The sequence below is a fragment of the Callithrix jacchus genome, chromosome 13 (genome assembly GCF_049354715.1).
Source record: "Callithrix jacchus isolate 240 chromosome 13, calJac240_pri, whole genome shotgun sequence".
Lineage (NCBI taxonomy): Eukaryota > Metazoa > Chordata > Mammalia > Primates > Cebidae > Callithrix > Callithrix jacchus.
In genome coordinates this window covers 28,637,203-28,659,151 of record NC_133514.1, presented here as the reverse complement: position 1 = coordinate 28,659,151, position 21,949 = coordinate 28,637,203, and the positions used below count along the sequence as shown (strand labels likewise).

At 39.4% G+C, this 21,949-nt stretch overlaps 1 protein-coding gene and 1 long non-coding RNA gene across 7 annotated transcripts in view; one reads left to right on the top strand and one right to left on the bottom strand.

Moving 5' to 3' along the window:
- The window catches only part of DLC1 (DLC1 Rho GTPase activating protein), a 521,814-nt gene that overhangs the window by 62,157 nt on the left and 437,708 nt on the right, over positions 1–21,949 (bottom strand). The window lies entirely within an intron of this gene.
- The window catches only part of LOC128929423 (uncharacterized), a 176,560-nt gene that overhangs the window by 805 nt on the left and 153,806 nt on the right, over positions 1–21,949 (top strand). The gene's annotated exons all lie outside the window — the stretch shown is intronic.

Here is a 21,949-nt window from a genome sequence, read left to right as displayed (position 1 = left end):
TAAAATGGTGACTGCACTCCAGCCTGGGCAACAAGAGTGAAACTCTTTCTCAAAAAAAAAAAAAAAAAAAAAAAAAAAAAAAAAAAAAAAAAAAAATTAAAAACCTGGCAGAATTAGAGGGAGAAACCAACCAATATCATATTGGTGGGAGCAGATAAAGCCTAATAAAAAGATTTTAATGATCATTTATAGATATCTGTATCCATCAATTAGAACATACACATTTTCAAAGCTACCAATGTTAAAAACAAACAGAACAAAAGTACTGAACATGTTCTAAACCATCAATCAAATCTCAGCAAGTTTCCAGTATGTAGTATCATATTGATCACTGTTGTGGTTTGAAAATATGTCCAGACAATTTTTGGCAACCTTTCATCAAAAGGTGGAGCCAATTTTCCCTTCCCTGAACCCAGGTGGTCCTTTTTGACCTTTAATAAACAAAATATGGCACACATGATTTTGTGTTACTTCCTAGGCAAGTTAAAAAGGTCATGTAACTTCAGTGAGATTTTCAATTTGAGACAGGGTCTCACTCTGTTGCCTAAGCGAAAGTGCAATGGTGTGATCAAGGTTCACTGCAGCCTCGTACTCCAGGGCTCAAATGATCCTTCCACCTCAGCCTACCAAGTAGCTAGAATTACAGGTGTGCACCACCACCCTGGCCATTTCTTTTTTTAACAGACGGAATTTTGCTAATTTGCGGTACTCTCATTTTAGTCTCTCAAAGTGCTGGGATTACAGACCTGAGCCACCACACACAGCCTTAGTGACTTCTCCTTGGGATAATTATTCTGGAGTCTTGGGCTACCACGTAAGAAGTTTAGTTGCCCTGAGGCCCTGATGTTGAGAGACTAAATGAAAAGTCCACAGAGGGAGACACAGACATAGAGAGATATAGACATGCCAAGGTATTCCAGCTGTTTCAGCCCAGAGCTGTTTGAGTTTTCCCAGACCAGGTACATGTGAATGAAAAAGTCTTTGAGAGAGCCTGACCCCAGCTGTCATCTGACTGCAGCTGTTGGAGAGACCCTGTGATGGTTAATTTTAGGTGGAGCTTAACTGGGTAAAGGGCTGAACAGATAGCTGGCAAAGTATCGTTTCTGGGTATATCTATGAGGACAGTTCTGTAAGAGATTTACAGTTGAATCAGTGGACTAAAAACGATGTCTCACCCAATTTGGGCAGGCACTGTCCAATCAGTTGAGTGCTTAGATAGAACAAAAGGCAGAGGAAAGCAAAATGGCTCTCTTCTGGGACCAGGACATCATCTTGTCATGCCCTTGGACATCAGAACTCCAGGTTCTCTGGCTTTCAGCCTTCATGACTTGCATCAGTGCCCCCGCAGGATCTTAGGCCTTCAACCTTAGACTGAGAGTTACCACTATCAGATTCCCTGGTTCTGAGCTTTTGGACTTGAACTGAGCCATGCTATCAGCTTCCCTGGTTCTCCAGCTTGCATGTGGTATATTATGGAACGTCTCAGCCTCCGTAATCATGTGAGACAATTCCCATAATAAATTCTCTCTCATCCATCTATTTGTCTTTCCTACTGGTTCTATTTTTTTGGAGAACCTTGACTAATCCAGACCCCTAAAGAACTGCCTCGCTGTGTTCAGTAAACACTCAGATCCATGAGCAAAATAACTGATTGCTATTGTTTTAAGCCATTCCCTTGAAGTATTTTGTTATGCAGCAACAGATAATTAGAACAGCCATTTTCTCTGACCAAAGTAGAAATAAAAAATGATAAAAGTATTGATAAATTATACTTTCATTTATAATTTGAAAAAGTACAAAATGTCTCATGAATTGGGGGAAAATCATACTGAAAAATTTTAAATTCCGAATGATTTAACCTTGTGAGAGATAGTAGAGCCAGTACCTGATAAAATATATAAGCTTGATTGCTTATATTAGCAAAGAAGAAAGGCTAAAAACTAATTAAGCACCCAGTTTAGAAAAAGCACAAAAGAATAAACTCAAAGCAAAACAAAGAATTAAAGGTAAAAGAACAGAAATAAATAAAATTAGACAAAAGATATGACCAGGCAGAGAAAACAAATAGTGTATAAATGTATGGCAAAATGCTCAAAATGCAATAGTAATCAGAAAAGTGCACATAGAGACCACAATTAGCTACTATTTTATATATGCTAAGTTTATACTGTAAAACGCTAAGTTCTCAATGATGAGAACTCATACATATTTCTGATAGAAAGGTATATTAATGCAACTTAATAAAATAATTTCATATTCATGTTAAAGCTAAACACTGACTATGCTATAATCTAGCAATTCAACTCTATGGGATGTACTAGAGAAACTTTCTTTAGAGAGACTCCAAACAACTAAGAATATCTACAGCAGCATTATATTAGGGAAAACTGGAAACAATCCAAATGTCTATCAAATGGAGAATAGATCTTTAAAAATTGTATATTTTCGTAGTGGAGTATTACACAGCAGTAAAAATAAATGAGCTGCAGTTAAATGCAATAACATAGATAAATCTTTGAACAATGTTGAATGAAATATAAAAATTAAATATAAAGGGCTTATATAATTTTTAATTTAATAAAATATGAAGGGAATATAAGATCAATATACAGGATTATGATTTCCTCTGAGGCAAGCCAGGGAGACTGGTTAGGGAAGAGCATCTGAGGTAGCTTTAACAGGAAAGATAATATTCTAGTTCTTCATTGGGTGATGGGTTAATGAGTGTTGTATTATTGTACCTCATAATGTATATGTCATAGCTTCTTGAAATACACTCTAGGGATGGCTCACACCTGTACTCCCAGCACTTTGGGAGGCCGAGACGGGTGGATCGTGAGGCCAGTAGATTGAGACCAGCCTGACCAATATGGTGAAATCCCATCTCTACCAAAAATACAAAAAATTAGCCAGACATGGTGGTGTGCACCTGTACTCCTAGCTACTTGGGAGGCTGAGGCAGGAGAGTCGTTTGAACCCGGGAGGTGGAGGTTGAGGTGAGCCGAGATCGTGCCACTGCACTCCAGCCTGGGCAACATAGTGGGACACCGTCTCAAAAAAAAAAAAAAAAAAAACAAACACTGCAATATATACTGGTTGTAGTTACATCACATTGCTATTTTGCTCATGTTTTAAAAGGACTCTTTTTTTAATACTAGTTACCCTCTATTGTAGTGTTATTATTGAAAAATTCCACAACTAGTGATACAGAAAGTAATAACCTTTTAATATCTAAGTTTGTAAGTTATTAGAAATAATCAAATTGGTCTTATTTCCTTCTTTGTATTATCAAAGCCAAATAATATTAGTATTACAAATAATGATGATAACAGTAGTTATAATTTGATCTGTAAAGGAAAACCTACTTTCCAGTGTTAATATCAACTTTATTCTTATTATATGGCATCTAAGACAGGGAGCTTCCATATTTATTTCAGTTCTGTGTTTTTAAAAAGTTGACATCATTACTGTTGCTGCATTAGAATGTTTAAAGTTGACAGGATAAAGTCCAAGACAGAGTTATGGGAAGGTTTATATTCTTCAGCAAAGAAAGTCACAGGGAAAAGCAAACCAGGAAATTTAATCTAGAAACCAAAGGACGTTTCTGGTTAGTTTTAACTTAACTGGGCCCAAATATAGGTTTGTTACAAATAATGCTTTGACATCTGCATGGCATTTGGGAAGAAAGAAGGAATGCTGATTAATGTAATAGAAATTTTAAATCTCTCTGAGAAGATCAATCTAAATTGAGGCAAGTTGAGGACAAAAGCTTCTCTAAACAGTGTTGGAAATGAAATCAATCAGTTCACAGTTTATATTTATTTTTCTTCATTTGCCCTGGTTTGCCTACCTGTATCTAGGAACCCATACATCAGTAACAACAACAACAACAAAATTCTTTTCCCTTGCTAGGCTATTACAGAACTGAATCTATCAGTTGTATCATTTGAATTCTTCCTTAGAACCTAGTTTCTAAATAATACTGCCAGTCTCCTGGGGGAGTGAGGGATCTCACCCAAAACTCTGACCTAAATAAATCTCCACTAGAAAACTGAAGAATGATGAATGATGAATGAAGCACCAGTGAACTTCCCTGAATTAGTATGTGTGGATTTCTTTTGCCCCCTTTCAAGTGAATTGAGTATTTCTCTGTACTAACAGCATTGGGGCCCACATTATTCTTTCCCAGTAGCTTGTATTCTTTCTCTCACTAATCTCGAATCTGAAAATTGGAAAAGGAAGTTCTTTCATACTGATTTTCAGATCTTGTGGCTGATGCTGACAATATAAATCTGCATATTTTACAGTTCTGGAGCCAGCAGGTGCTCTTACCTGGAATTTAAGTGCATAATGAAGCAGCTCTTTTTTTTTTTTTTTGCCAGCTACATAAAAGCATTTATTACTGGCTGAGCATGGTGGCGCATGCCTATAATCCCAGCACTTTAGGAGGCTGAGGTGGACAGATGACAAGATCAAGAGATCAAGACCATCCTGGCCAACGTGGTGAGAAACCATCTCTACTAAAATACAAAACATTAGCCGGGCATGGTGGTGCGTGCCTGTAGTCCCAGCTACTCCGGAGGCTGAGGCAAGGGAGTCACTTGAACCTGGGAAGTGGAGATTGCAGTGAGCTGATATTAGGCCACTGCACTCCAGCTTGGCAACAGAGCGAGACTCCGTCTCAAAAACAAAAACAAGCATTTATTACTAACCTCAGATTTGACAACAAACCATTGTTGTAGGCTCCCTCTCTCTCTATATGATGTATTGTTTTGTGTTGTGCTGTGTGTTACATGTGTGATGCTTGATTTTTTTCTTAAATTTGAGGTCTGGAGTACATGTGCAGGTAACATAGGTAAACTTGTTACATAGGTATACTCATATTCATGGGGGTTTGTTGTACAGATTATTTCATTACCCAGGAATTAAGTCCAATACCCAGTAGTGATCTTTTCTGCTCCTCTCCCTCCTCCCACCCTCCACCCTCAGGTAGACCTCAGTGTCTCCTATTCCCTTCTTTGTGTTCATAAGTTCTCATCATTTAGCTCCCACTTATAAGTGAGAACATGATTTTCTGTTCCTGTTAGTTTGCTGAGGCTAACAGCCTCCAGTTCCATCCATGTTCCCACAAAAAACATGATTTTGTTCATTTTTATGGCTGCATAGTAATCCATGGAGCACACACAATTTTGCTTTCTTGGCCACTAACAGCTATTCAGGGCCTGTAGGGAGAACTGTACCAACTAAATCTTGTGTATGTGTGTGTGTCTTTTACACAAATGGGACACAGGCATGCTGGAATTTCTTCCTTAGTAACAGCTACAGACTTAAGAGGGTTGTTTTTGTTGTTTTTTTTTCTTTCTAAAGGCCTAACCTAGAGTTTTTAGGCTCTATGCTCTCCCTTCTCATCTTCTAGGCATTTCTTTGACAGCAAATACCTGGCTGACCAATAATGGGGTGATAATATTTTTATGATACTGATTAGAAATCTCTCAGCAGAATGAAAATACAGAAGGCACAATCTCAGTTCTATTATCTTGATAGAGCTTAACTAAGGTAAACTTTCAGAACTCTTCCATTTGCACTTCCTAGTTCAAATCTCACCCCGGAAACAAGCTCTTTTTCCTAGCTCCTTGTTTATATATGAGCTCTGTTCTTTTCCTTTAATTTCCCTAAAATTTTAAAACAGCAACTCCGTTGCCTCATTGTACTCTGGGTATTAATATTCTTCTCATTTCCTACCCCCAGAACTGGCTGTGAAGCAGTCTTTCTTTCTTTCCCTCAGACAAACTATTTGACTCAATGTCTTTTGTTGCTCCCTAACGCTTTATTGAGCCAATTCCCGGCTAATAATTAGGTTATAAAAATACAGTATTTGCCCTCTCTCTGTCTACTTACTCTTCATCTCAGTCTATAAAATCTGATCAGGGTCATTCTTCCTGGCTCTATCCAGACCCATCTGCACCTTCACTCTTCCTGCCCAAGTATGGCAGGAAGTTCTCCTTTATAGTTGATGACTTTTCTCTATCTTCAGAAAGGCGAAGACAACCCGTATACTTGGCCAGCCTTACTAGCAGTTGGAAGAACATCTGTACATAAGAAAGAATGAGATATAAACAAACTTCAGTCCCCACGAACTGAGGCTGGAATAAAATAGGTGATTGTGAGACCAACGCTCCATTAACAGCCCCTAGGGGCATCAGGCCTCTTGTTTGCACTGGGTTAGAGAAGACTTGCCTAAGTGAGTTACTCTCAAAATTCAAAACTGAGACTTCGTTCTGCTGGTAACCACATACTGTGTTTAAAGAAATCTTCCCAAGGATATAATAGGCATTTCTCAAGTTCTGTCAGCTCTGGGCCAGTATTAAATCAGCCATTTGTCTCTGAAGGGTGTTGTATTGCCCATAAAACCAATACCACTTGAATGTCTTTTGTGGTCTGGGATGCATAGATGTGTGTATGCGCGGGTGAATATATGTTCCTCCAGCCCCTGTTAGGCAGCTTAAAAGAAATGGAGAAGAAAGACAGTACTATGGGTAGGTCTGGGGAGGTCCTGTGGCTTCTCGCGTTACATCTATTTTTAATGCTCTTTCTTATTAGAAAAAAGGTTAATGAGTGTTTTCTTTTAAAATTCATCTCACCTTTAATCAAGCAGTCATAACCAAAGAAAACTGACAGAGAATAAGTATTGCAATGGCTTGCCCAGCAGACTTAATTATTTCTTTAAAGGTGTATTTTTTTCATCAAATTACATTAGGTAGTAATTGGGAGATGGTAACTAATAATAAGGGTTTCATTGTCTCTTTTTTCCTTGTCGCCAATACCCTAATTGCTCACTCTATTGCCCTTAACAAGGAGCTATGGATGAGCCACAGTGTGTAACCCTTATCATGTGACTCCCTGGTACAGACAGGGATTGTGAGACACATGACTGGCTGTAAACGCCAGAGCCTGCAGTGGCTTTAATATCCTCTTAGACAGAAGCATGACAGATTAGTGGGGGACTTCTTCCTAGCAGGAAACGAGGCCTCTGGCTATGGCTTTGTCTTTAACTCAGTCTTAGATCTTTATAAACACTTTCCCCCTGAACTTTAAAGGACCCATGCTTTTCAGTAACAATTTAATGTGCATGAAACAAAAACTCAGATAAAGGCTTCAAGCATAAAATCTTATTGAAAGGTCCGATTTCTCAAGATGCTTTCTACAAACTCAGACTTCACATCCAGAAAAAATATTTCAACAGAGGACTGTATTTAAGGCCAGAGAAAATACTGGCCTTAAAAATGCTTGAGCCTTCATAAGTAGTAGTGAAGCTCAGATGTTTTAAAGAAATATAACTTGCTACATTCTATTAGGGACAGGGTGTAGTCAAGGCCCTCAGTTAAGTGTCTTGGATAAGAGATGTCTACAGATGGAACAGGGAGTTGGGAGGTAATAACTAGGAATTACAGGAATTGGAACCATATGATGATTAAATATCTGGGGAAGATGAATTACAAGAGGAGAATGTGAATTCCTATAAAACATGGATAAAGATCTGTGAGCAGATGTTTGAAGAAAGTGGACTCGAAAACGTAAAAAAGCACGTGATGTTTACATGGGGAGACAGCATTTACAGATGTCAGTCTTTCTCACTCTGTTAATTTAATGAAATACCAGTGAAAACACCAAGAGTATATTTTAAGCATAATGAGAATACACATTCAGTACTATGTCATGCACTCTTGTAGTCTTTTCAGCTATTAGTTGAGTCCCCACAACAACCTTATAATCATTAATATCACCATTTTGTAGATGAATTTAGGCAGAATTTGAACAACTTGCCTAAGGTCATACAGGTGGTAAACAGTAGAACTGAGACTCAAACCTGGGATTCAGGCTCTAAAGCCTTTGTATGTGCTTAAGTATAATCTGCATTTTCAAATCAATGGAACTAGTCAGTCTAGAAATGTACTCAAAAAGAGAAAGGAATTTAGATTTAATTGACTATAACTTTGCATATCAACGGAAGAAAGGACAAATGAGTACTCAGTATCTGAGCTTGAGCCACCTTGATTGACATCCAGAAACTAATAAAGTTGACCCCTAGCCTACTCTTTGCACCCAAGTATTTTTCAAATGTATCAAAGATTTAAAAGAATAAAACAAAATGAAAATGATGTGAAGAAAACCTGAGTGACTGAAGGACAGGGGTTAAGGAAAGACTTTTTATTCCATACTATAAAAATTTTATACCATTTACATTTATTGTCAACAAAAATGACTTTAAAGAAGAAAAGAAAGTGGTAGGGCTAACTACTGCGTGTGTTATGAATAAATGCTAGTGCATTCAGACCCTGTTCCTGCAGGAACAGATCTCTGGGATTTATTCCAGCCCAGAAAAATATGACTGTGTTGTGTCTATTGCTATGTGACATTATGAATTGCCCATTTTTTTATAGTTTCATATTAATTGGACAGTATCAGCTTTTTCTCCATGTTTACTAAACATAGTCTCAGGGTTGCTTTGAGTGTGGAACTGTGCTTGAAGTTTAGGCATGCTTTGTGGGGCAGATGTTGGTTCTTTAGACAAAGTCCAGAGCCTTCAAAAAGTGGCTACAATGTCAGGTTTTCGATAATCCATAAGAAGTGTCCTGAAATGGCCCAGCAGGTACCAGCTAGTCACTGCTAACAATGGTTGACAAGTTTGCATGTTTTTCTTGACAGACACAAACCATTCTTTTGGGTTCATCTGCAAAGATTTTGGATAAAACTCCATAATTCTCAGTTTATATAACCCCAAAAAATAACACAATATGTTAAATAGTGTCAGTGGTATCTCCAATAAACTTTAAAGCATCTTTGTTTAGTGAATTACAAATTATTCTTAGTTAATGAATAATGGTTTTAATTCGCATGAAATATTGAGGTAAACTTTAGAAGTTGTACTATTGAGGGCCAGGCTCAGTGGCTCATGCCTGTAATCCCAGCACTTTGGGAGGCAGAGGCAGGTGGATCACGAGGTTAAGAGATCGAGACCATCCTGGCCAACATGGTGAAACCCTGTCTCTACTAAAATACAAAAATTAGCTGGGCGTGGTGGCTCTTGCCTGTAGTCCCAGCTAGTTGGGAGGCTGAGGCAGGAGAATTGCTTGGAGTCGGGAGGCGGAGATTGCAGTGAGCTGAGATCATGCCATTGCACTCTGGCCTGGTGCCTGGCTACAGAGAGAGACTCTGTCTCAAACAAAAAAGAGTTGTACTATTGCAGGTTGGGCATGGTGGTTCACACCTGTAGTCCTAGCACTTTGGGAGGCTGAGGCAGGCAGATCACCTGAGGTCAGGAGTTCAAGACCAACCTGACTAACATGGTAATACCCCATCTCTACTAACATACAAAAATTAGCTGGGTGTAGTAGCGGATGCCTGTAATCCCAGCTACTTGAGAGGCTGGGTTAGGGGAATTGCTTGAACCTGGAAGGCGGAAGTTGCAGTGAGCTGAGATCACGCCATTGCATTCCAGCCTAGGTGACAGAGCAAGACTCCATCCCTCTTCCCCCCCAAAAAAAGAAGTTGTACTATTGCATTCAAATGTACAGTTTTCAAAAATGAATGTTGTATTTTCTTTAAGAAATGGAAGCCTGGGCAACATGATGAAACCCCATCTCTGCCCACAATTAAAAAATAATTAACAGGGCATGGTGGTTTGGGCCTGTAGTCCCAGCTATTGGGGGTAGGTGAGGGCTAAGATGGAAAGATCATGGGAGCCTGGGGAGGTCAAGGCTGAAGTGTGCTGTGATCTTGCCAATAAAATCTAGCCTGGGTGACAGAGTGAGACGCTGTCTTAAAAAAAAAAAAAAAAAAAAAAAAAAGGTCGGGGGGGTTGTATATGCGACCAACCATGACTTCATCAATTATCTGAAAAGCTTCTGCCATTTTTGCCTTAGGGAATTAGTTGGTTAGAAGAACTTACTTTAAGTTTATGACTAATAAAACTTGATAACTATTTTGACCAGGACACACTTTAAGGTATATTTTCTTCTTAGCATGTTGCCCCTGCATATTTTCATTCTCCTGGAATACCCTGTTCTCTGCCTTTAAAAATTTTTTAAATTCATACTTTATTGCACAGTCACACATGTTTAATGAAAAAAATAGATAATACAGATGATCAAGGAAGAAAAGGAAAAACTACCCAATCTTTCACTTAGAAGTAAGCACTATTTTGATAGGTAGATGAGAATCCTATTATAGTAATCAGTTTTTCACAAATTAAAAAAACTTATGAATGTAATATTCATGTTTTTAAAATTCAAATAATATGGAATTGAATGAACTCAAAAGTGAAACTCTTTCATATATGAGGTAGTGTTCAAATCATTTTCTATGCAATTACTAGCATATCCTATGTATTATCTTTCTGTATGTATATACGTGTATATAGATGCCCTCTTTTTCTTCACTAATTTATATGCAAACTTTTCTACAACTTGCTTTTTTTTTAAAAAAATTTTTTTTAAAGTGAATGGGCTGGGTGCAATGGCTCATGCCTATAATCCCAGCACTTTGGGAGGTCGAGGAGGACGGATCACCTGAGGTCAGGAGTTCAAGACCAGCCTGACTAACATGGTGAAACCCTGTTTCTGAAAATACAAAAAATTAGCTGGGCATGGTGGTGCACACCTGTAATCCCAGCTACGAGGGAGCGTGAGGCAGGAGAATCAATTGAACCCCAGGTGCGGAGGTTGCAGTGATCCGAGATCGAACCACTGCAGTCTAGCCTAGGCAAAAGAGCAAGACTCCGTTTAAAAAAAAAAAGCAAACATCTCCATATCAGTGTATAAAACGTACTCTTTTAAAGTATTCATAGAATTCTGATATATGGCTATACCCTAATTATTTAACTAGTCTTCTATTGATGGTCATTTATAATGTATCCAGTTTTTTTATTGTTTCAGTAAATATCCTGGTGCCTGTAGGTTTTATATGGTGAGCACATGACTAAACCATCTTCACCAAAAAGAAAATAAACTATATGGTTGGACATTAACATTCTTAGTCTACTGTAATTATAATAAATGCTCTAGTTTATACGTTTTTAGGCTAAAAAGATAATTTAAATCTATATATTTTAAAAAAGCATGTTCACCAAAATAGGTATCGTCAGTGCCTCAGGAAGTTAATTAATAAAATATTGAGATATGTGCCTTTAGTTAAATAAAACTTAAACATTCTAATATTTGTTTGATGCTTCCATGTATTTTAAAATAATATTGTTTGCTATATTAATTTGCAATTTGAGGGCCTTCTTCATTATGACTTTGTTAAAAATCTTGCTAATTTAGAATTACCCCCAAATCTGAGGTCTCCTGGTAAATATTACTTATTAATGAAAATGCAATAAAGATCACATTTAATAGTTCACATGAGGAGTAAAGAAACCCAGAGCTGTAGGTTGGTAGTAACTTTAACTGAATATATTCACTATGAGCCAAAAGCTTATAAAATGAAATGAGAAACCTTCTAACTAGTTTTTACTTTACAAGAGTGAAATATTTTTAAATAAATGCACTGGGAAACTCATTCTATTTCATTTTTCATTCTGAATCTTGATTTTTTTAGATATTTGACAAAGTGATCTGTCTTTAAATTTATTCTGATTATAGCATCTCTCATTTTCCAACTTTTAAAATTGGAGACAATTATGACAATTTATTTACTTGTTGCTTAATCAGCAAGGTACATCAACCCATCAACACAACAAAGATGTGGCTATAGTATTCAAGACTAATTATCTTTAAAATAGATTACTATTCCTTTCTTTTGGGAAGTTAGCTTCCTTAATATATTATTAAGCTTACTTTTAACAACTGCCCCAACCCTTTTTCCATGCTGAGTCTTTTCTAATATGAATATCATGACCAAAATGTCATTCCAAAGATCCAAGTTACAGTCACACACAGGATCCTGAGTATATAGTTTTGTTTTGTTCTGAATTTCTTCCTGCTGTGCCAAATAATTACAAGGTTACAAGGTGAGAGTATGCTGGGTATACCAGATGCTTTTTCTAAATTAGCTCTCACTTTGCTTTACATTGTTCTGCCATGTGAGTTGCCTTGAGGAAAAAACTCTTCTTTTCCTTCCCACTAAAGCCTTGTGAAACCTATCAAATATTTTCTCTTGGAAATTCTGACGCTTGAGTCATTGGTGGGCTGCAAATGTTTCCCATCCCTTCCTTCCAGGGTGTAATCATACTTGCTGGTTAGGGGGAGGAAAGGGTGGGTGTCCACATTTATAAATTCTAGAATGAAAGGTTATGAAAATTCCAAGTGTCCTTGTATCTGATTTGGCTAAAGAGAATGTCTGCAACTCAAAAAGTCAGGTATTTTAGGTGGAAGGCTAGCTCAGAGCGTCCCTAGGGTAGGATCCAGCCAGCACCTAGTAACTACTAGATTTATCCGGGGGCAGATTATGCTCTGCTCTTTTGAAAATGGGAACCTTGTAAAAGTCAATGTATAGTTTCTACAAATACATTCGGGATAGATGGAATAGCCACTGTCTATTGCCTTTGTGATTTCTTCCCCAACACCCCCCACCCCAGGTATGAAGATTAGAGTAAAATTCTAGGATTAACTGCAGTGACTGAAATCTGATTCCCAGACAGGAAGTGTAAACAATTGTGTGGATGGTGTTCACGCAGAACCTTGAGACTGATTTACTAGGGGCTTTTTGAAACTTTGTCATGCGTGTCTCGCTGACCCTGCAGACTTAATTACCTGAGTCCTAAGAGGCAGGATGGCTACTTCTCTGCACCATAACTTACAAATCAAAATCAGTTACCCAGTGAAACTGTCTTTTCCCCTTTTTGTTTTGGTGTAATCGAGTAAGTCTGAAACACTCTGACGTTAAGAACTCAAAGAATCTTTGATGGTAAAAAGAAAAAAAACTTACATGCAATTCGAGTAGGCGGGGTTAGAGAAAGTAACAAGAGCAAAAAGTGAAAATGAGCCTTGAAGGGGTTGGGGAAGAGAAGAAAATTTACTACTGGGAAGAACGTGTGTTTTTTTCAAGAGAGAGCCTGAGGGGACAATCCCAATTAGCAGAAGAGGAACAAAAAGGGGTAGTGATTAAGCGTAATTTAGCATTTGAAAAATAAGAAAGCTTTGGTAATTACCACACACCTATTTTTTATTGGCTCCCAAATCATAAGCTAACTGAAATAATTTAAGCTGACTGAGTGAACGGTCAAACAGCCTGTTGCCTCACAAAAATAATAAATATATTGTCAGGGCAGTGATCTAAAAAGGAATGTCTTCAAAAATGCTATCCTGACCTCTAGAATTTAAATGCTAACAGGGTGGCTATAATTAAATTCTATCTGAATGTAAATTCTTGGAGATTCTTTCACACTATGAATGGAAACTTCGCTTTTATAATTTTTATTACATTTGGACTTGGAGATTCTTTCACACTATGAATGGAAACTTCGCTTTTATAATTTTTATTACATTTGGAATCATAATATTTAGTTTTCTTTTCCACCCTTAGATTTTTCCTCCCAATTTCTGTTTACCACACAACATGCTTTATAACATAAATAAAGTACATTGTAAAAGAGAAAACTTACTCATTTAGTTTACTCACTAGTTTACAGTAGTAGAATTCTTTGAAACTAGATATCATGGGAATATTTCAGGGTTTGGAACTTGTGCATACAAACCAGCTGGGCTTTGTTTAAAGTTTTAAAGCCTTCAGATATTTCACTGAGAGAAACCCAAGATATCTTTTTTTATACATGTCAAGAGGTCACATTTTTATTGATTCATCTGTGTGTCATATAAAAGTCCATGTTTTTAACCATAGTGTATCTCTGGGGTTCCCACCCAATCACTCCATATTGACAAGAGGGGTTAATTGTGAGTCTGACTTCTGGTAAGTGCACACGTATTTATGGGAGCCACATTTAGTGAAACTTGTTCATCTTTCCGTGTAACAAAATAAACAGTATTTTACAATGCATTTGCTCTTCTTGGAGTAACCAGATTTGATTTTAATTTAGAAATGGCTGTATGGAAATAATTTGTGTATTTGGGGAAAATTCATGGTTATTCAATTGTACCTTGACCCTTACTTTGTTATGCCTGTGAAAACAAAGATGAACCTTGTCAGACAAGGGTGGGGAGAGGTTCTGAAAGCGATAAGAGAAGGGGAAATGCATTCCACAATATGTGATGTTCTTCCTCAGGTCAAAAACTGTTATCTTGGGATATCTATGGAGCTTGGTGATCTTTCCCATAGTGAAATCTGGGACATTTTAAAGGGAGGGGTAGATACTTTCCTCCAGATCTAGCCCTGCTTTTCTTCTCGTACTTTTCAATAAGGTTCCTCAGTAATGCTTTTGTTGTTGTTGTTTTTGAGACAGAGTCTTGGTCTGTCAGCAGGCTGGAGTGCAGTGGCCTGATCTCAGCTCACTGCAACCTCCGCCTCCCCAGTTCCAGTGAGTCTCCTGCCTCAGCCTCCCGAGGAGCTGGGACTATAAGTGTGCACCACCATGCCCAGTTAGTTTTTGTATTTTTAGTAGAGATGGGGTTTCACCATCTTGGCCAGGCTGGTCTCAAGCTCTTGACCTTATGATCCACCCTCTTTGGCTTCCCAAAGTGCTGGGATTACAGGTGTGAGCCACCCTGCCCTGCCAGTAATCTTTATTGCTAGAGTTAGTGTTCACAACCAACACCCAGCCCCCACACACGTCTCTCCCCTTTTTCTCTCTCCTTTTTCTTTGATATCTCTGTATCGTAAGGCATTTGAGGCACTTTGTTTAGCTTCATTTTATGAAAGAATGAAAAAAATACAGGGTCCCCTGCATATCCAGTAGACATGGAACTAACGCTGGAATCTGGGTTGTAGACCAAGCATGAGTCCTGAGCCCCTGAACCCTTGTGCTGAGATGGCCCACTCTGGGAACCAAAGCTGTATTCGTATAAACAGCTGCAGAATGCAGCAAGGAAATTTATGTAATTAGCGGAGCAAGCAGAGATAGGAGTTTTGGCTTCATATTCAAATTCCACTCCATTAGTCCAAGGTGGAAAGTGTTTTTTTATCTACCCACGTGGGACTGATTTCCCTCTTAGGCCTCTAAATTAAATACCAGTACTGTGGCAGGAGCCCAAGAAACTGTAAGAGATTGAGGCCAGAAAATTCTCATGCGTCCACTCCCTAAAGCTTTGGATTCTCAGTTTCTGCCAAGCTACAGAAGCTCCTGAGAGTATCACATGGGAAGCCAGGCGGGCATTTTGTAAAATTGCTCTTGCTAGGCACTGGTGCCAGCCACCCCAAAGGCTTAGTACTGGGTCACTCTGAAGGACTCCAGGGCACTGTTCTTTATCAAAGGTTTGGGAGACAGCTGCATATTCTTGCTTTCAGGGTTTCCTAAGGGTGGAGAAAGAACTTAGTTGGCTCTCCTGGCTCTGTGCCCCAACTTGAAGCCTTAGAACCCTCTCCCTTGCTTAAGGCACCAACTCATTCAACACCTCCTCTTTTATTATTGTGCAACCTCTATGTGTATCACCTCAATTATAAACCCGCACTGGGCTTTCCTCTCCCCATACCCCCATCATCTCATAACTTTCCTGGGTGAGCTGGCACGAGTACTGCAGAACAGAGCCCACACATGTCCACTGTCTCTCCAGAAAGCATCCAGGGCAAAATCTGTCTCCACCCTGGAGCCCTTGATGGCTTAGTTGGTGCATGGTCCTGGGAATGTTCTTCCAGGGGGTGTGTGAATCTGAAGGGCAAGTGGCAAGAAGGAAGAAAGTAAAGGATGGATGAAGTGGAAACATAGTTAAAAAAAAAAAAAAGACTGGGTATGGTGGCTTACATCTGTAATCTCAGCACTTGGGGAGGCCAATGTGGACGGATTACGAGGTCAGGAATTTGAGACCAGCCTGGTCAATATGGTGAACCCCACGTCTACTAAAAATAGAAAAATTAGCTGGGCGTAGTGGTACGTGCCTGTGTTGGTACATGCCTACAGTCCCAGCTACTGGGGAGGCTGAGTCAGGAGAACCACTTGAACCCAGGAGGCAGAGTTTGCAGTGAGCAGAGATCATGCCACTGTACTCCAGGCTGGGCGACAGAGCAAGACTCTGTCTCAAAAAAAAAGGAAAAAAGGCAAGTGAGGGGAACAGGTCCAAGTGCAGTGGTGTCTACAACGAATTGATCACAGCCAGTTACAGATTTTTTTGTTCCTTCTCCACTCCTGATGCTTCACTTTTCTAGCCTAAAAAAATATTTAAAAGGTGGTGGGGAGACACAAACTTTGTGGTGCAAACTTGAAGCCATAAATATTTGAGTCATAAAGAATGAATCTGATGAGTGGACTGAATGCTGTTTGACTCAGAATACTCCAGTACCTGTTCCAGCTTGATTCAAAACCTTGAAATGTTTCTCATGCCCACTTGGCTTTCATAGGGGCTGTCCTCTTGGATGTGGTGGCTAGAGAGGCTGGGCATTCCCATCTCCACTTCACTCTACAGGGTGAGCAAGGGCCTTAGAATCTCTCTTTACTTTCCTCCTCTTTTCCTTTCTCCCTCTTACCTGGCATAGGTTAAATGTCCAGAATGATTTGGCTTTTAAACCACAGAAACCTTAATGCATCCTAGCACTCTGTTACAAGAGAGGGCTTTGATTCGCGATGGTGGGGAACAGGTAATGATTGTTACCTGTTTTTGTACAACTACCATATGAAAGAGGGGGTGGTGATCAGGATAGATTTAGAGAGGTGGGAGTGGGAGAGGTGGGCCTATAAAGATTATTTCATAGGTAACCTAATCTAATACATCTCTTTCCTCACCCGGAAGATACCACCTATGTATACGTGAAGCAGAACTGATACCTAGATGAATGCGTGAAAGAATAACGCGAGCATAGTAACTGCAGCAGGATAAAGCAGACAATTCTAAGAGCAGCTTTGAATGCAGTGAATGGAAGATGATCAGCATCATTTGTGGGGACCCTTCCCCTTCCCTTTTACCCTTCCCTTCCCTTCTTTCCTTCCCCTTTTTCTTCCCCTCCCTCCTTTCGATTTCACTCTGTTGCCCAGGCTGAGTGTAGTGGCACCATCGTAGCTCACTGAAGCCTCTATCTCTCAGGCTCAAGCAATCCTCCCGCCTCAGCCTCCCTGAGGAGCTGGGACTGTAGGCATGCACTGACACACCTGGCTAATTTTTTATTTTTGGTTGAGACAGGTTTTGCTTTGTTGCCCAGGCTGGTCTTGAATTCCTGGCCTCAAGCAATCCTCCTGCTTTAGCCTCTCAAAGTCCCAGGATATCAAGTCCTTGATTCTGATCCTAGCTAAAGCCACCTTCCCTGCCCTTGTCCCTTCTGGTATGAGGGTGACTAGTTTATGTACCTCTGTTTCTTTTTTTTTTTTTTTTTCTTTTTTTGAGACAGAGTTTCACTCTTGTTACCCAGGCTGGAGTGCAATGGCGTGATCTCAGCTCACCGCAACCTCCGCCTCCTGGGTTCAGGCAATTCTCCTACTTCAGCCTCCCTAGTAGCTGGGACTACAGGCATGCGCCACCATGCCCAGCTAATTTTTGTGTTTTTAGTAGAGACGGGGTTTCACCATGGTGACCAGGATGGTCTCGATCTCTTGACCTCGTGATCCACCCGCCTCGGCCTCCCAAAGTGCTGGGATTATAGGCGTGAGCCACCATGTCCAGCCTATGTACCTCTGTTTTTTATGGAAATGTCTCACATCTTTTGGAGAGAACACTTCCTTGTGAATATCTTTTCTGAGATGCTATAGAACATGGAGAACAATGTGCTGCTTCTTAACCTGTACAATGTGAACTCATATTAAGAGCTCTGTGCTTCTTGTTAAAAGGGCCATAAATCAATCTTCATAGTAGCTTTAGACATAAGGGACAAAATGTCTTACTCAGATATGTACACATATTATGTTATTAAAATATAGGTAGAGGCTTCTGTGATAAATAAAACACAAATTAATTTCAAAATGTACCAAATTCATAGCATTTGTTTTGTACCATATTTCAATCAACAGGGAATTAAAGCACAGCTGCAATTCTGTAGGGGTTTACAAAAGTTTTTGACTTTGATAAGAATTTATAATAAAAAGGTTGTAAACTATTGCTATATAGAGTGGCTGCCTCAATATATAGTCACTGCTCTTGGAGCAGTTTTACTACTTAAGAGAAACATAAGAGGAGTTCAGGAAAAGGCAAACAATTGTTTGGCCTTGGCAGATGAACTAAACTATTTTGGAGCTTGAAGAATATCAAAATGAAAGCAGTTATTGTCTTGGCAACTCAATGATGGTAGTCTACACTTTTTTTTTTTTTGAGACCAAGTCTTGCTCTTCGCTGGAGTGCAGTGGTGGGATCTCGACTCCCCACAACCTCTGCCTCCCGGGTTCAAGTGCTTCTCCTGACTAACCGCCCAAGTAGCTGGGATTAAAGGCGCCTGCCATCACACCCAGCTAATTTTTGTATTTTTAGTAGAGATGGTTTCACCATGTTGTCCAGGCTAGTCTTGAACTCCTTACCTCAGGTAATCTGCCTGACTGAGCCTCCCAAAGTGTTGGGGTTACAGGCATGAGCCACCACACCTGGCCAGTAGACTACAGGTTTAAATAACTGGGTTTGGTTGGTACAGTGGATATAGCTTACTAATGTAATCCTAGCACTTTTGGAGGCCAAGGGAGGAGGATCACTTGAGGCCAAAAGTTTGAGACCAGCCTGGGCAGTACAGTGAGACCTCATCCCTACCAAAAAAGAAAATTAGCCAGGTTTAGTAGCTTGCTCCTGTAGTCCTAGCAGAGGCAGAAGGATCTCTTGAGACCAGGAGTTTGAGGCTACAGGATCACACTACTATTGTCCAGTCTGAAGACCCTGTTTCTAAAACTAAACTGAAAATAAAATTAGCAATGGGGCTTGGGGATTCTTACATACTTATCAAATTGACTAAGGATCTTTCCTAAAGTCATTGTTATTGCCTGAACTTGTTGACACCATGTAGCCTCTCTATGTATGAGTTTGAGGCACCTGTACAGGCAGGCAAATAACCAGCATACATATGTGAAGAGGCTGAAGGACAGCTTGGTGGCCCACGATTTTGGCCTCAACCTTAAATATGTGTTACTTCGTTCATAGTTAGCTAGAGTCCATCATGTTATAATATTACCACACATCTTTAGTAAGTTAAAATTGCAGTATCATAAAAATATTAATTCACACCTTTAAGACACATTTTTACCTATACTCAGTACTGGCTTGTTTGGTAAATTGCATGATCAGCTGATCAAAGCTGGGAGAAAGAAACATAATTCATCTAGTGTTCAGTGCAAAACCTACTGGAAAGTACCAGGATCAAGAAATAATTTTGAAAATGGGTAGGAAGTTCCCTATTCTAGGCTTCCCAGGCATGAAGGTGGAGAATAAGTGGTTCCTCCAAATTTAATCGTAAGGCTGAATTCAGGCAGATCAATGAAGTGCCTGTGATAGCACTAGACGGGAGGGCTCTGACCCTTACGTGTGTGGGGTGGGATGGGAAGAGATTCAGTAGCAATACATGGTGGTGGGTAAAACAGCAGGAATCAGATGAGAGAAAGGTGCCTACTACTTCTAGAACAAGGTGGCTTTAAAAACTCAGGCGACACAACTTACCAAAATCTCTGGGACACCTTTAGAGCAGCATTGAGAGAGAAATTTATAGCAAGAAAGGTCCACCAGAGAAGAGAAGAAAGATCTAAAATTGATACCCTATCATCAAAATTTAAAGAGCTAAAGGAGGAAGATCAAAACAACTCAAAAGCTAGCAGAAGACAATAAATAACCAAGAGGAGAACTGAAGGAGATAGAGATTCAAAAAACCCTTCAAAAAATCAATAAATCCAGGGGCTGGTTTTTTGAAAAGATCAACAAAATAGACCACTAGCCAGATTAATAAAAATGAAAAGGGAAAAGAATCAAATAGATGCAATGAAAATTGATAAAGGGGATATCACCACTGATCCCACAGAAATACAAACTACCATCAGAGATAACTACAAACAGCTGTACTCACATAAACCAGTAAACCAGGAAGAAATGGATAAATTCCCAGACACTTGTACTCTACCAAAACTAAACGAGGAGGAAGTTGAAACCGTGAATAGACCAATAACAAGCACTGAAGTGGAGGCAGCAATCAATAGCCTACCCGCCAAAAAAAGTCCAGGTCCAGACGGGTTCACAACCGAATTCTACCAGATGTACAAAGAGGAGCTGGTTCCATTCCTTCTGAAACTGTATCAAACAATACAAATGGAGGGAATCCTCCCTAACTCATTTTATGAGACCAACATCAACCTGATACCAAAACCAGGCAGAGACTCAACTGAAAAGGAAAACTTCAGGCCAGTATCCATGACCAACATCAATACAAAAATCTTCAATAAAATACTGGCAAGGAGATTGCAACAGCACATCAAGAAGCTTACCCATCACGACCAAGTAGGCTTCATCCCAGGGATGCAAGGCTGGTTCAACATATGCAAATCCATAAATGTAATCCATCACATAAATGGAACCAGAGACAAAAACCACATGAGTATCTCAATAGATGCAGAGAAGGCCTTCAATAAAATTCAACAGCGCTTCATGCTAAAAACTCTAAATAAACTAGGTATTGATGGAATGTATCATAAAATAAAAGCTACATATGACAAACCTACAGCCAACATCATACTGAATGGGCAAAAGCTGGAAGAATTCCCCTTGAAATCAGGCACTAGACAAGGATGCCCTCTCTCAACATTCCTATTCAACATAGTATTGGAAGTTCTAGCCAGAGCAATCAGGCAAGAAAAAGAAATAAAGCATATTTGATTAGAAAAGGAGGAAGTCAAACTGTCTCTATTTGCAGATGACATGATTGTATATCTAGAAGACCCAATCATCTCAGCCCAAAATCTTCTCAAACTGATAAGCAACTTCAGCATAGTCTCAGGATACAAAATCAATGTGCATAAATCACAAGCATTCCTGTGTACCAATAACAGACATACAGAGAGCCAAATCAAGAGCGAACTCCCATTCACAATTACTACAAGGAGAATAAAATACCTAGGAATGCAACTAACAAAGGAACGACCTCTTCAAGGAGAATTACAAACCACTGCTCAATAAAATAAGAGAGGTAACAAACAGATGAAGAAACATTCCATGCTCATGGTTAGGAAGAATCAATATCATGAAAATGGCCATACTACCCAAAGTAATCTATAATGCTATCCCCATCAAGCTACCAATGACCTTCTTCACAGAACTGGAAAAAAACACTTTAAACTTCATATGGAATCACAAGAGACCCCACATAGCCAAGCCAATCCTAAGCAAAAAGAACAAAGCCGGAGTCATCACACTGCCAGACTTCAAACTATACTACAAGGCTACAGTAATCAAAACAGCATGGTACTGGTACCAAAACAGAGACCCCAGAAGAAACACCATGCATCTACAACCATCTGATCTTTGACACACCTGGCAAAAACAAGCAATGGAAAAAGGACTCCATGTTCAATAAATGGTGTTGGGAAAACTGGCTAGCAATGTGCAGAAAGCAGAAACTGGACCCCTACCTGCCACCTTACGCTAAAATTAACTCCGGATGGATCAAAGATTTAAACATAAAACCTAACACCATAAAAACACTAGAAGAAAACGTAGGCAAAACCATCCGGGACATAGGCATAGGCAAGGACTTCATGACTAAAACACCAAAAGCAATGGCAATAAAAGCCAAGATAGACAAATGGGATCTAATTAAACTCCAGAGCTTCTGTACAGCAAAAGAAACTATCATTAGAGCAAATTGGCCACCAACAGAATGGGAAAAAATTTTTGCAATCTACCTGTCTGACAAAGGGCTAATATCCAGAATCTACAAAGAACTAAAACAGATATACAAG